This window comes from Aethalodelphis obliquidens, unplaced genomic scaffold (genome assembly GCF_003676395.1).
Source record: "Aethalodelphis obliquidens isolate GAN/ISIS:26980383/991018 unplaced genomic scaffold, ASM367639v1 scaffold43, whole genome shotgun sequence".
Classification (NCBI taxonomy): domain Eukaryota; kingdom Metazoa; phylum Chordata; class Mammalia; order Artiodactyla; family Delphinidae; genus Aethalodelphis; species Aethalodelphis obliquidens.
Window position 1 is genome coordinate 4293655 of NW_020837987.1, and position 14028 is coordinate 4307682.

A 14028-nucleotide genomic window follows, 5' to 3' on the forward strand; every position below is an offset into this window, starting at 1 on the left:
GCAGGCTTGAGCCCTGTGGCCCTGTGTGGGGGGACAGCTCAGCCCAGTTCCCGGCAATCCTTTGATGATCTCCACACAAAGAAGCTAGGGGGCTACCACAGCGGGAGACACTTGCAAGAACCCAGGGCCGTGAGCAGGCAGAGAGTAGAGACCCAGATCGGCACATGTTCAGCCCTGCGCTGATGTATGGATCCAAAGTGAAGGCCTAGGACTCGCATCCTTGAGCTCATCTCATAGGGGGTGAAGGCAAGGAGGCCCCCAGATGGAACGTCAGTGCCAGTACCGGAAACCAGCCACCCCACACAGGCTCCAGGGAGAAAACCCAGCCCACACGAACCCCGGGCAGCCGGATATAGAAGGCACTTTATACTTCCTTCATTGGGGCTGGGCCTAAATTCTGGTTTATCAGATTGGTCTTTCCAAGTTCCAGTGACCAATTAAGATGAAACTGCCTTTCACCATTAATGAAGTTGATAACAGTGGCACAAATGTATACCAGCTCCCCGCTCACAGGCATCAAGGCCGCCCAAGTTCCTCTGATGGAAACTTTTTTATGGTTTGACAAGAATTTGATGTGATTCTTTTTTCCATGAATGGCTGGGCCTCTCGACACAATGCTATACAATAACCCTGTAATCTTAGTGCTTAATCAAAACGTAGTCCAACAACCTATTCTGGTGCAATAAATGAATGTTTACTTTAAAACAATTTGCTATGGCTTTTTTTTTTTTTTTTTTGAAGGGCGAGAGAAGACAATTTCTTGGAGCTAGATTTCTCCTTGCCCCTAAGCAGTTCTCTCCACTCGAAAAGACTGTGTCATATGCTCAGGTCATAATTAACCACAGAGCTGTTTAGGAGAAAGGGACAACGAGAGGGCATTTGACAAAGAGTTAACAGATGTCATTTCAGAGGCGGCTGGCCCACTGCTGCTGGGTCATTTGTTGGATGGAAGCTGATTTTGCTGCTGTCGTAAACAGAGAGTAGTAATAATTATATGCAGGCTGCATTAGGCATAACAGATTGGATGTATAACATTCTGCTAAAACCCAGCTCGTATCCTGTTTCTCCCTCGACATACAATGGAGACGACCCCTAGTTCCTAGTTTTTAAAGTCGTCTCCCAGGATTCTTACAGACTTTCCAATAGAGAAATAGGTCATGTTCTATCAGGGCTAATTCTGCCGAGGTCCGGGGATGGCAAAGATATCCACCCCCGAATGAGTACGGGCACACTTCAGTGAGCCAGCCTCACCGCAACGCAGAGCTGCCTTTTCCATTTGAAAAATGAAAGAATTAAATTCAAAACAAACAACTTCAATTTAACACCAAAGTACAGGATAACCAATCTTAAAAATGTCACAGCGTAATGGATCTTAATACCCATAGAAAACACAAAAAGAGCACCATTGTTCCCCAGCAATGCAGAGCAACCTCGCAGAATTTCAGTGAAGGAGAAAGAAGGGAAAAACACCTTATTACTTCCAACCCCTGCGAGCCATTTTGGTCTCCAAAGGTTTTAGGCTGCCCGAGGCCGTGTGTCTGCAGTGTTTCGGGAAATGACTTGCCTTTGCACGAAGCTGCTCGGTTCTGCAGCGAGGCTGCCTGCCCTGGAGCAGCGCCGCTCCATTTCTGGTTAACTCTTCCTTCCCGGGCCTGCCGCTCGCCAGAGCAGTGTGGACAGGGCTGGCGGCGGGCAGGGCGCAGGGACGCCAAGGCCACGGCCACCTGGCCTCCTGTAGGGCAGCCGGGACTCGCCCAACTGGGAGCAGCTTCCCAAAGATGATGGCTCTGGCAGAAAGACCAGCTATTCTCTTTGCTCTTTGGAGAATCAATTCTCAAACTGAGCTATAAAGCAACTGTCATAAAACACACAACACAGCTGAAGCCAGAAGTGGGACTTGGTGGGCCAAGACTGGCCAATCCAGCCTCTCGGGATCCCCGGTAGGGACAGTTTATCATCTCTGCCACAGGTCAGGCAGGACTCTCTTCTGGTTAGTGCGGTGCCAGCAGGATCCAGCCTGCTCCCAGGCAGGACTTGGGCTTGAGGACACTTGCTTCCCCCATGACACTGACTGAGGGAAGCAAAGGGACAGAAACACATTGGGGCTGCACATCTGAGTGGGGAGACGACAGCAAACCACTTAGCACTTAAGAGGTTAATACAATTCCTAAGTGTTCGGCAATCACTGCAATTTAGTGCCATTTCGATTATTACACAATAAACAGACCATGTTGTCTGGAAGCAAATTTTTATGAGTATAGCTGAAGGGGCTGCAACTCCTTTAGCTGCAGAAACTAGAAGGGAAAGAGCGTTTCCAAATGCTAACATCACGGATCAGAAACTCAGGTAGAAGGGAAAGGTTATTTTTAGGTCACTGCTCTGGCAACTCAACACCCTGACCTTTAAAATGAGCATGTTGTTAAAAGGAAACAAAGTTCACCAAGGTGTTCTTTAAACAGAACCATTTTAATAACAATATTGTTGAGTTTCAGAGTGAAAGATTCAGGAATTTTCAGAAACATGTTATGTTCAGGAAAGAACATCTTGTTAACATGGGTTGGGAATATGTAAACCGTTTTGCCTGCCTTGAATATATATTACACACAAACACACACACACACACACACACACACACACACACACACGGAGGCACGCATGCACACCAAAAACAGCCAATTCGTAGACACCAGCCACTGCTGTATTTTTGTATTTTACAGGTACTCAGGTGCAATGATCACAAAGTAGGTCTAATTCCTAATATAACAAGAGATGCAAACATTTAATCTGGAAAAGGGGATTGTGGGGACATGCTGCAACCCTCAAAGCCTGTGCAAAGTTTCACTGCACACAGACCTTCAAGAGGCACTTTTCTCTCGCAAGGCACATAGAGGTTCAGATCTGGAGGGGAGGAGAGTCTTCCCCCAGATCCACCAATGGAGGAAGGAAATCACCCCAGATACACTTCAGGATTCAAGGTTAAAATGGGCACATATGCGCAGAGCCTTTGCGCATTTTAAGACTTGCAAAGGTTTCTCACATTCCCGTGGTGTCCGAAGCAACCAAGGAGGTTGTTCTTCTTACTCCCAGTTTACAGATGAGATAACTGAGGCTCCACCTAAGAAGAAATAGCTTCGTTAGCCCACACTGACAGCTTCTATATCCCAGGAATTCCTCCCAGAATCCCAGAAGGAAATGTCTAGTCTCCCTCCTTTGGGGGAATTGGACAAGCTTGTAGCGAACCACTGATCCAAAGGGCCTGGGGCCTCTCACAAGGTCCCTGCTACTCAAGGAGCTTAATGTGGGCAGCATGGGGGCAGGGCAAAGCTGCAAAAGGTCCACCCTGATCCCAGGGCGTGAGGAAGAAGCCTGCTGCTGAGAGAGATGGGATGGGGGCTATGGGAATGTAGCCTCGGCCTTGTGGCAGGGAGGGCACCTAGTGTCCAGGAGGCTGGGCTGGGTCCTCGGGCTGCCTTGGATCAGGTAGGTGGTGCAGAAAGGAGGTTTTAGCTGCTGGTACCAGGGAAGAGTTTCTGCTCCCCCTCCAGCAGATCAGCATCCTAACTCCTAAAATCTTACCTTTAGAAAAGCAGAACTTCTCAAATACTGGAGTGCAAAAGAATCCTCTGGAGCACCTATTAAAAAGACACATTTCTGATTAAGTAGGTCTTGTGTGGGGCCCAAAGACCCAATGAAAAGGCTGCTCAGGTAAGTTGCATAACAGGTGGTCAGAGGAGCAAACTTTGGGTAACCCCACTTTGGGGTAACATTTCTTGGTGTGTGTAGCATCCTTCCTAGTGATAGAAGAAATGTTCACATATTGAGAAAAGGGGAAGTCATTCTGGCTTATACATGAATTAACTTGAACTGTATGCTAACTAAAGCAGACTGTTTGTGGCCTATCAAACACACGTTGTACGTCTGCTTTAATTATTTAGAAAAGGGTGCACTGACCAGAAGTAAAGAATGTCCATATTAAAAATAAAGATGAAATGCCTACCTTACTGGGGTGCCAATGCATACTCCTTTGATAAGACTCCCTTCCCAGGTGCCAGGCCATACTGACTCACTGTGGACGTGCGGATCTGTTTTTTATGGAAACCCTGAAGGAATGTATCCCAGACTTGTTTAATGTTCCTTGTTCTGCCAAGATATAACACTGTGCTGAAAACCGTGCTTCTCCGGAGCAGTTCCTCAGTTATCCGAGAGGCTGTCTTCTAGACTATAGTCCTCAGTTTGGCTCACATAAAACTCTTTTCTATTCCTATCATAGATTGTTTATTGATTATTTTCATCAACATTAGGTCTTCCAAAAAATGCCGATGCTCCTCGGAGGAGTAGCCTATTTCAGTTCCTGACATGAGTTTACGAGATACTCTCAACCATTCTCCAGTCTGTCCGTCCATCCATCCACCCATCCATCCATCCTTCTGCTCAACAGATCCTACCTGGACACCTGTTCTGTGTCAAGCCATGTTCTAGGTGCTGGAGTGATAAAAGAGATCTCAGCATGCAGATGAGGGAGCAAACCTTAATGGAGGCTAGTGACTCAGAGAGGGGACACCACGGTGGGAGACGCAGAGGTGGGTGAGCCCACCATGATGGTACACACTGCTGGCCCTGGGCTCAGGGTCCCACAGCAGGCCCTGCGTTGTCTGGACCATGACAAGAGATGGCTCACGGCAGTTTGGACCCCTATGGCACTAATCATCTCCTTGAGAGGTCTTTTCTTGCCATCTCAGAGAGGAAAATGCAATGCATCATCATTGCATGGTGAGCGAGGTGAGGACACACGGGCAGCAAGGGAAAACAGGCAGAGGAGGAGAATGACAATGGCAGCCACAAAGAGACTGTGCAGAAAATTCTGCATCTGATGCCCCTTTAGAGACCCAAGCAGAGCCTATTAGGAGCCCAGAAGCCACCAGGCTTAGAGCCTTCTCGTCCCCATGCTCCAGCTCTATTTTGAATTCTCTTTGAAACATTGTAATTGGCCATTCAAAACAACCTTAGTAATTATAAAGCCATCACCTATGTGGTCCAGTCTCAGGGTAGTGTCTCAGACAAAGAAACACAATCTGTCAATGTAAACATAATAAATTTCAAAATAAGCCAAGTTCAATCCTGACATTCCTCCAACAGTCTAAGGGAGATACACAGATCACAGCACTGCTTCTGAACCTGGCTCTTCTCTCCTGCTTTCTCCCTGACGTACTGCAGTGGCCCCATCCTTTTCAACACTCCTCAGCACTATCCCCCAGGCCTCTCCCTCTCCACCCTGACCTTCTCTCCTCCTCTCTTTCTTTCTGATCCTGCTGTCAAAACCCCAGAGGGACTGGCCTGGCTGGCCAGAGAGGGAAGTTGCTGGATGATCGTGGGCCCCTTGCACCTCTTATCTGAAAAGTGGAGACAATACCATGACCTCATGGATTTGTGGTAAGAATTAAATGACATAATATAAATAAAGCTTTAAATAAAGGAATTGGTAGACAACAGGTGAATAACTTTCCCATATGAAAACTTAAATGTAGGGAGAAGACCATAATAGATTTTATTTCAGAAGAATTTATTATTTCACATAAAATGATTCTATATATTATAAATTATAAATTTGGGGGGATGTGCTCATAGTTTATGGCAAGGAGAATTGGAGAGTAAAGTTACTATTATGCAACATTTCCCCCCAATAATTCCCATACTGATGGTCTAATGAAAACGGGCTGCCAAAATTCTGCATTTTTATCATGTGTGTCTGTGTTAGCATTTATGGTATATTCTGAATTAACAAACATCAAACACTAAAACATTACATATGCATAAAAATGGGGAAAGGAATTTGCATCTTTTGTAAATCTCAGTGGAACGCAGTCAAACCTCTAGCCCCACCAGATACTCCCAGCTGAAACCACATGCTAATTTTGGAATAGAGGAGCATTAATGACTACAAAACAATAAGAAGGCTATTTGGGCATGTGCTAAAAAAAAAAAATAAAAATCTTTAAATCAGGCTGTCCTTATCGTTGGATGCCTACTAATGAATATCATTCTCAGTAAAGAACCTTCTGGTTCACTCATGTTCTTTCTGTTTGTTAAAATGGCATTCAAGTCATTTTATATAACACAAAGTTAATGCAAACCCAAAACAAAATAAAAAAGAAAAGAATGTCAAAAGAACAAACTTTTAAACTCTGCACTTTTTATTATTAGATGCTATTCCTAACTTGTTAAAATTGATCAAATAGAAAGCTGTGAAAAGAGAAAAAATTAAGCCAACTAGAAAAGTGTGACTTGGATTTAATATTTTATAATTGCCAAGGGACATACTGAGATCAATGAATTTTTGCCTGAGATGAACGTCAGAAAGAGATGTACTTCAGTCTTTTAGGGAACATTGGTCTATTTAATTCTTGTGTCTGATGCATGTGAAATAGGCCTGCCTTGGCCTTCTTTCTTTGCCAGGGGCACCGCCGGCAGCAAACATTACCGCTTTTAATAGGCCGCTGTCTGAGGAGTGGCAAGGGATCCGATAACCCATCGACTCTAATGGATCTGCCTGTTTATTCACTTACACCTTTTTTTTTTTCCCAGCTAATTTCAGTTTTGCATGCTGAGTTGTTTCACTTTGAATTAAATGAAAAGAAACAAAGGAAAAAGCCCATGCAGCTAATAAAGCATGATTATGTTCACGGCCCCTCTCGACAGGCTTCTCCACATACCAGGTGCACCATCGGAGAACAGATTCGCTGTGGCATTTGCTCCACTTGTTGATGAAATCAATATTTTATACATGCTCAAATTTAGAGGAAAAATGAGATTATTCAAATCACTTGACGTATAACGCACTGTTGTTTGTAGTAGATCTGAATGCCCAGCCTCAGGCCCCAGACGTCCTCAGATTTCAGACACCGGTCAGTGACTTTTCCTGCCTGGGGACTCACCCCAGAGCTCTCTCCAGGGTCATACAAACAGGACAAATGCCCAAATGCTTCGCTTTGTCTAATGTAAAACCAGAGAGACACAAGGAGACTAGGTCTAAGTGCCCTTCAACAGAAATAACAGGAGTCAGTGGTTTAAAAACATCCTCCCTCCCAAACTCCCTCCTTAGGCCTAGAAAGCTTTAAGTCTTCAGAAACGTTTTAGGCTGATACCTGCCAAGGGATTGGAGAGGGACAAGGATGTCCAATAGGAGAAGGAAAATTCCGGCTTCTCCGATTTTTCTGAACAAGAGCCATTTTCCATTGTGGGATTTTTGTCACAGAGATCCCGCCTACAGAGAGGGTGGGCAGTGCCACCCCTGCCCCATGGGAGGTCCCACTGATTGCTCGTGATCCCAGCCGGTTCCGAGGGCAGCCACCTCCCCACCACTGGGAAAGTCGGCCTAGATTGGAGGGTGGTGGCCTGAACTCCAGAAAAGGCATCCTCCCCTTGGGGGGAGGGATAACATTCCCCAAAGACCAGAAGGTTCACCTCTGACAGGTCACTATGCCCTGGCACCAGACTGTGCGGCTGAGTTGTCTCCTGGCCAAAAATTAATAGTATTGTTTCCCGGTCAGAAGCTAAGATAATTTACACAATAATCCGGAAAATTTTAGAGAATTTAGACTAGCCGGGAGGAATAGAACGTGATGTGTCATGGACCTCCAACAGAATGTCAACAGCTCTCTGAATGAAATCCCTTTTAGACGAAGCAACAGCCTAATACCTACTTCTGCCCTCACGTAATTAAAATAGGGTAATTTTTTAGCCCGTTTCTCTCAGCTATAATCTGTCACTCGAAGAAGCAAGCCCCTTAGCATCCCAGCTGTACCCAGTTTCACACAACGGCTCCTCTCCTCCCCACCAAGGCTCAGCGCAGCCGGAAGTCAGGCAGCTCGCAGACTCCTCAGCCCTGCCTTTCTTGGACTCACATTCCTGAGCGGTGCTTTCTTCTCTCCCTCTGAGCTCCACATCACCCGAATAGTCTTTCCTTCATTCAGCAGCATTTCTTCAGGAAATATGCATCGACTTCTACCCTATGCAAAGTACTAGACTGTCTGCTCGGTCGTTGGCCTGGAACTAAGATTTCCATTTGCTGAAGAAATGAAGAAATGCAGTGTGTAGGGTCCCCAACTTACCTCCCTGAAGTGTCATTCAATCCTGCTGTTCAACCCAGAGTCTAACAGGCTCTCTCTCTTATCAACACACAGGTTACAGTGAAATAACAGACAGGTCCACAATCCATGCCTGCAGGGTTACTGCGAGCACATCCTCAACATGCAAGAAACTCTGCGGTCACTGAATAATTATATTTCCCTTCAGTCTGTGTGTGTGGACCTGGATCCTCACTCTCAGACGCAGTGTGCAGAGCAGATGGGAACAACAGACTCAAGTTGGAAGTGATTTACTTCATTAGCTGGGATTACAAGTTTAACTTACAAACCAGAGGTCAAAATTTCTCATTAACAAGGGGGCCGTGAATCGCTGCAGGCTTTGGTTCAAGAGGAGACCACTCTTACTACTAACTACACATTTCAGTCTGTCTTTGATGTTCTCCTCCCTCCCTCCTCCCTTTTATTTTTGGCAGAGGAGCTGATTTTAATTGTGGCGCTACAACAAGGCTCTCTCCGTCCAGGGGAGCAGCCTCCTGACTGCTGCCGCGAGTGAGCCAGGCTGCAAGATTGGGTGCAGCCAATCGCTCAGGGCACATTTTAATGGCTCCCTTTTCCTACAAGGCTTGGATTGTTTTCCACGTGATTCCGGTTAATGTCACCACAGGAAAGGGCATCGCTTTTCCTTGTGAGCTTCCGCTCCGTCTGCCTCAGAGAGGTGAAATATATTAAAACAGAGAAGGAGGCGTCATTCTAACTTTCCAAATGCAAAGGCCAGACCCAGCACATTCTCCAGCACTCGGAAAAGAGAAAGAAGTTTGACAGAGACCGTTACACTAGAAAAAAGTGCTCTTTTTGATAAATCAGCTTTGGTTGTTTACAAAATACTCAGACCGTCTTCACGTGCCTCTTCTCTTCAAAACCACTGCCAAGGGTTAAAAGAAGCAACTCAAATGAGAGACAACCTTTGCAGAGGACACTAGGAATATCAAAATTCAACAGCACAGAATCCTTCTCCAAATAGGAACACTGGGAAAAATACAGCAGAGCTTGCGGTGGGCAGCAGAAATAATAGAACGCTTAACATACACTTCCTATTTCCAAAGACCGAGCGCTACATGCAGGCCACGGTAGCACAATGACCATGTTAACGGAAACAGGGCTCCGAATGGAGTCACTGATGGAAATGATTACAATATCTAATTATTTAGAAGTACAGCCATTTTCGAAAATAACTAAATTGTTATTGTGAGCTAGTCTGGTAAGAAGGTCACATTCAAACCACATAAGCTCTAAATACTCCTCCGTTTCTGTTAATATGCAGGGATGTTACCATTCAAGTCTGTTCTCCCTGAGAAATGTTTTCTTAGTCGCCTCCGTGTGAAGAGTCCGTGGGTACCGCAGAGACAGTGGATGAGTGGCCAGGGCCCAGCGGAGAGGCGGCTGTGTTGCTCCGGATTCAGGGGGCACAGTCAGATGCCTGAACCCAGGTTGGCCCACCTGGCTGCACCCGACTCCATCCACGTCCCCAGCAAGGCAGTTTGCTGTGGAAGCCACGTGCTACGGGGAAGAAAACTCACTGTGTAAAAGAAGCAAGATAAGTGGGGTTCAGCGGGGGTTCTGCGGAGGACCACCGGTCCCCATTCTGTGCCCCTTGGGGGCTCCTCCTCCTTGGAGGGATGACTGCTTTCTTTGCTAATGTTCAGGTCGAGTCCCTTTATGGCTCTAGTTCCCTTTAACAAAAATACTGGTTAGAAGTCAAGGAATCTGTTTTACCTGGAGGTGAGAGCAGTTCTCAGCCGGGGACAGTCAGCGGCTCAGACCTGGGAAGCAACGGTGGCTCCAGGTCATAGGGGCCCGAGGCAGCCCGGCCATCTGGGCTAGCGGCCACTTCCTGCCACCGGGCAGCACCTCCGGCCAAGCCAGGCGGTCACCTTGACCTGACTGCTGAGGCATCTCACCCACTCTGGTCGGGGGAGTGGGGGAGAGGCCCTCAGCAGCCTTTCAGACTCAACAGGGGGCTATCTTAACAACGAGACATCTTAGAAAGGTCATTATTGCTAGTCTAATTTCAAACAGGCACCACAATGAAGGGCTGTCTTTGTGTGGGATTACTTTCAAAACCTCAGGATTTGATGTCAGTGGGAAAGAACCAGCGTGGGACTCAGACGGCTGCCTTCCCCTGCTTCTGGCCAGCGCCGGCGGCTTGTTTCTTAGGAGATGAAAACTCTGACAAGCCCTTCAGTCAAGCTGAAAGCAGGCAGCGGCCCAGCAACACCCAAGGGCCCCCAGGGCATCCTGTGACCCCTCCGAAAAGTCACATTCACTTTGCTCTTGAGAAAGGAAAAATAAAGCTGGAGGCATTTTATTTTAAACCATGTGAAATAAGGAAATGCGAAGATGCGAAAATGAAGCGGGGGGGAAAAAAAAAGTTCGAATTCATTTCCTTCCTTTGCAGTGGCTTAGAAGCCAAACTGGTTCATTTTGAAAGAGTGTAAAAATCTGATCCGTTCACCAGTAGGCAGAGACTACAAAATGCTTAAGGTAAAATATGTAAATATGTAAAATTATCTGTTGAAAACCATCTCCTTTTGTGCTTGAAAGAATTTTTAAAAGCATCTTTATTTCTATTCTGCATTAATATACTGTTGAACAGAAAAGTTACTTTCTGGCAAAAACAACAAAACCAAGGTGCTGAAAATAAAGTGATTTTTTAAATGAAGTTCACAGGTAAAGGGAAGGACAAAACAGAGTCTACCTTCCTGTTCCCCTGGATGGCATTTTTAGTAATAATTTAAAGAAGATCATTAATATAACAAATTATAGAATCCGGTTTTTTCAAAAGCAGTGTTTGCCTGAAAACTTAAAATCTGCCTGCCTGCCTCCACTGCCATTTCTTTCGGAAGTGGGGTCCTTCTGCCCCTAGATTTCCTCCAGCTCCCCTGACCTGGTCTCCCGACATCCACCTTGATAGAACTGCAGCCCCCTCAGCAGCGACTTTATTTTCTGTTTTTTAAATAAATTATCTTATTATTTTTGGCTGCATTGGGTCTTCGTTGCTGTGTGCGGCTTTCTCTAGTTGCAGCGAGCAGGGGCTATTCTTCTTTGCGGTGCACAGGCTTCTCATTACAGTGGCTTCTCTTGTTGTGGAGCATGGGCTCTAGGAGGGCGGGCTTCAGTAGTTGTGGCTCATGGGCTCTAGAAAGCAGGCTCAGTAGTTGTGGCGCACGGGCTTTAGTTGCTCCGTGGCATGTGGGATCTTCCTGGACCAGGGCTCGAACCCGTGTCCCCTGCATTGGCAGGCGGATTCCTTACCACTGTGCCACCAGGGAAGCCCAGCAGCGTGTTTAGATACACACCACAAATAATTGCCACAAACAGCGTACCTTACTTCTAAATATTCTCAAATTAGTTTTTAAAAAAAATATATAGAAGAATGGCAGAATGCCTATGATTATATTATTATTCATTTAGTTTGACTTAAATATTGTACTGCAACAAAAATCATTTGTCACATGACTTCCAACTTGCAGAAGAAGGTTTTTGGGGGTTTTTTCCCCCTAATCCCATTTCTTTTGGGAAGGGGTCAACCAACTAATGGATTGTCTCATCAAACCAACATCTTCTACACTGTAGCTGTTTCCTGTCTCTTCCTGGGTGAAAACATCCTCTCTCGCTGGGCATCCAGCCCCATCAGCCAGGGATGGGGGGATGTGCCTAGGATTGAGATGGGTGGTGTCTGAGAGCTAATCAGCTGAGCTTTCAAGCCAGGTGTACAGAATGCTCAGATCCTAGAAGGGCAGACAAGATGTACCCTTGAGCCTGTATTTACTGAAGCAGCATTGTTGGGGGAAAGCGAAAGCACTTAAAACTGAAAAATTGTTCTTGGTTTTGCAAACCCTTGACTATTTTCTGAAAAATAGACAACAGACAGTAGAAGACTTTCTGAAGTTTTCAAATCTGCTTTTTCTACTATAAACTCTCATGTTCCTATCACTTGTTTCTATGTTTTGTTTTAAGTCTCTCATTTCCTCAATGAAGGTCACCAAAAAATAAAAATTAAAAAAAAATCATACACACACTCAAAGATAATTGTCCAGAAAGGTTTCCTAGCTCCTCCCCATGCTGAATGAAAGGCAAGTCACAGAACCCATTTCCCAGTTCCCTTCCCCTAGACCAGGACAGACCTAGCCGTGCCCAAGACACCCAGCAAGAAGGATGTTAGGACCCTGACAGCTGCTAAAGGGGTCAGTAAGATGAGGCTGGAGGCCAGGGTGTAAAATGGTGATATTTTGTTCATCATAATTTTTTTTTGCATTAATTCTTTTTTTAAAAAATTTATTTATTTTTGGCTGCGTTGGGTCTTCATCACTGTGCGCAGGCTTTCTCTAGTTGCAGCGAGCAGGGGCTACTCTTCGTTGCAGTGCATGGTCTTTTCACTGGGGTGGCTTCTCTTGTTGCCAAGCACGGGCTCTAGGCACACAGGCTTCAGTAGTTGTGGCTCGCAGGCTCTAAGAGCGCAGGCTCAATAGTTGTGGTGCACGGGCTTAGTTGCTCTGTGGCATGTGGGATCCTCCTGGACCAGGGCTCGAACCCGTGTCCCCTGCATTGGCAGGTGGATTCTCAACCACTGCGCCACCAGGGAAGTCCCTGCATTAATTCTTATTAAACATATATTGCAGTAAAATGTTATTTATCTTGACTACTGAGTTTTTTGGCACCTCCTTAAATTTTGCCCCCAGGCAATTGCCTCACTCACCTCTCCCTGGTCCTGGCCTTGCTGTGGGGAATGATGGGTGCCTCCCTAGCTGAATGGGGTCCCACCTGGACCAGCCAACATGGCAGAGGAGCTGACATTTCTCCCAACAAGCCTCCCTTGGACAGCTGGAAGCAATTTCTTTGCTGACCCTTCTCAATCCAGGCTCACTAGAGCTTTTTGAAACAGTGAAACTCCAACTTTACAAAACCCAGGATGGGAAAGACTTACTGAGTTAAAACACAGTTTTCCTGTTCATCACACTAGAATAAACTATTCTAAGTATGTCCCCACATTCATAGTACGTAAACATAGTACGCTGTTCTGATAAAAGTCTTGAAGAGACAGGAGGAGCTGTATCGTTAGCATCGTTATTTTCAACTACCACTATCACATACTGGGGGCCATTATGGAGCTGAGGGCTTGACACATTTTATTTTGCTTAGTGCCCAGAAACCCTGATGGCAAATCTGAGGTTGCACAAAGTTATACACGCTGGCCGTGGGGCTGAGCTGGCATATGAAGTCAGATCGGACTCCAAAGCCCGCGTACTGTGGAGCCTGGGAGGTGAGTTTGGTTTTACTCTTCCTTTTGCATTTCTCTGGCCTAGCTCTGTGCAGGGATGCTGAGCCCAGGGCTGAAGGTTGGCCAGGTGGCTGCAACTGAGGCTCCCACACCACCCCCTCGTAAGCCTGAGGACCCCTGAGCATGACCCAGGAGAAGCAGGTTCCCCATCCACACAGCCATGGGCAGAAGCAGGTCTCCAGTCCTGCTGGGAAGCCCTGGACAGCAAAAGTGTGCCCAGGACCAGAGCCCACTTCCTTTGGATGATGGGGGGTCAGTAGCAGGAGCACTGATTTTCAATTCTGGGTCCTTATGCAAAAATAATCAAAACTTCCTATCTGAGCAGCGGAAGAAACAGATCTCCAGCTTAAAAGGAGGATAGGAGGGGTGTGAGGAAGAACCTTAGTTGTCACAGCTGGAAACTTAAGCATCAGGAAACACATCTCTGTGGGTCATGCTCCCAGCCCGGCCAAGGACAAAGCAATGAGCAGCCCAGCTCTTCACCTTCCCTCCCCAGTGATCCCTTCTGTGTGTCCAGGCTCCTTGACTTTCTCACTCTCCTCTTCTCTTTCCTCCCCTCTGCAAGCCCCAGAGGGCTTTTGCTCATAGTACACGCTCTCCCATTCC

General features: G+C 46.4%; 1 long non-coding RNA gene across 21 annotated transcripts in view; it reads right to left on the minus strand.

Moving 5' to 3' along the window:
* Positions 1 to 2447: 2447 nt before the first annotated feature.
* LOC113605789 (uncharacterized) overlaps positions 2448 to 14028 on the minus strand; it is a 210530-nt gene continuing 198949 nt past the window's right edge. For 16 of the 21 annotated variants that reach the window (XR_003427345.1, XR_003427351.1, XR_003427350.1 and 13 more), the window contains 2 exons: positions 3577 to 9641; positions 2448 to 3115 (listed from right to left, as the gene is read on the minus strand). This is a non-coding gene — a long non-coding RNA (uncharacterized LOC113605789). Of the gene's footprint in view, positions 3116 to 3576; positions 9815 to 14028 lie in introns of all 21 variants that reach the window. The other 5 variants (XR_003427356.1, XR_003427357.1, XR_003427354.1 and 2 more) reach the window with 5 other exon arrangements.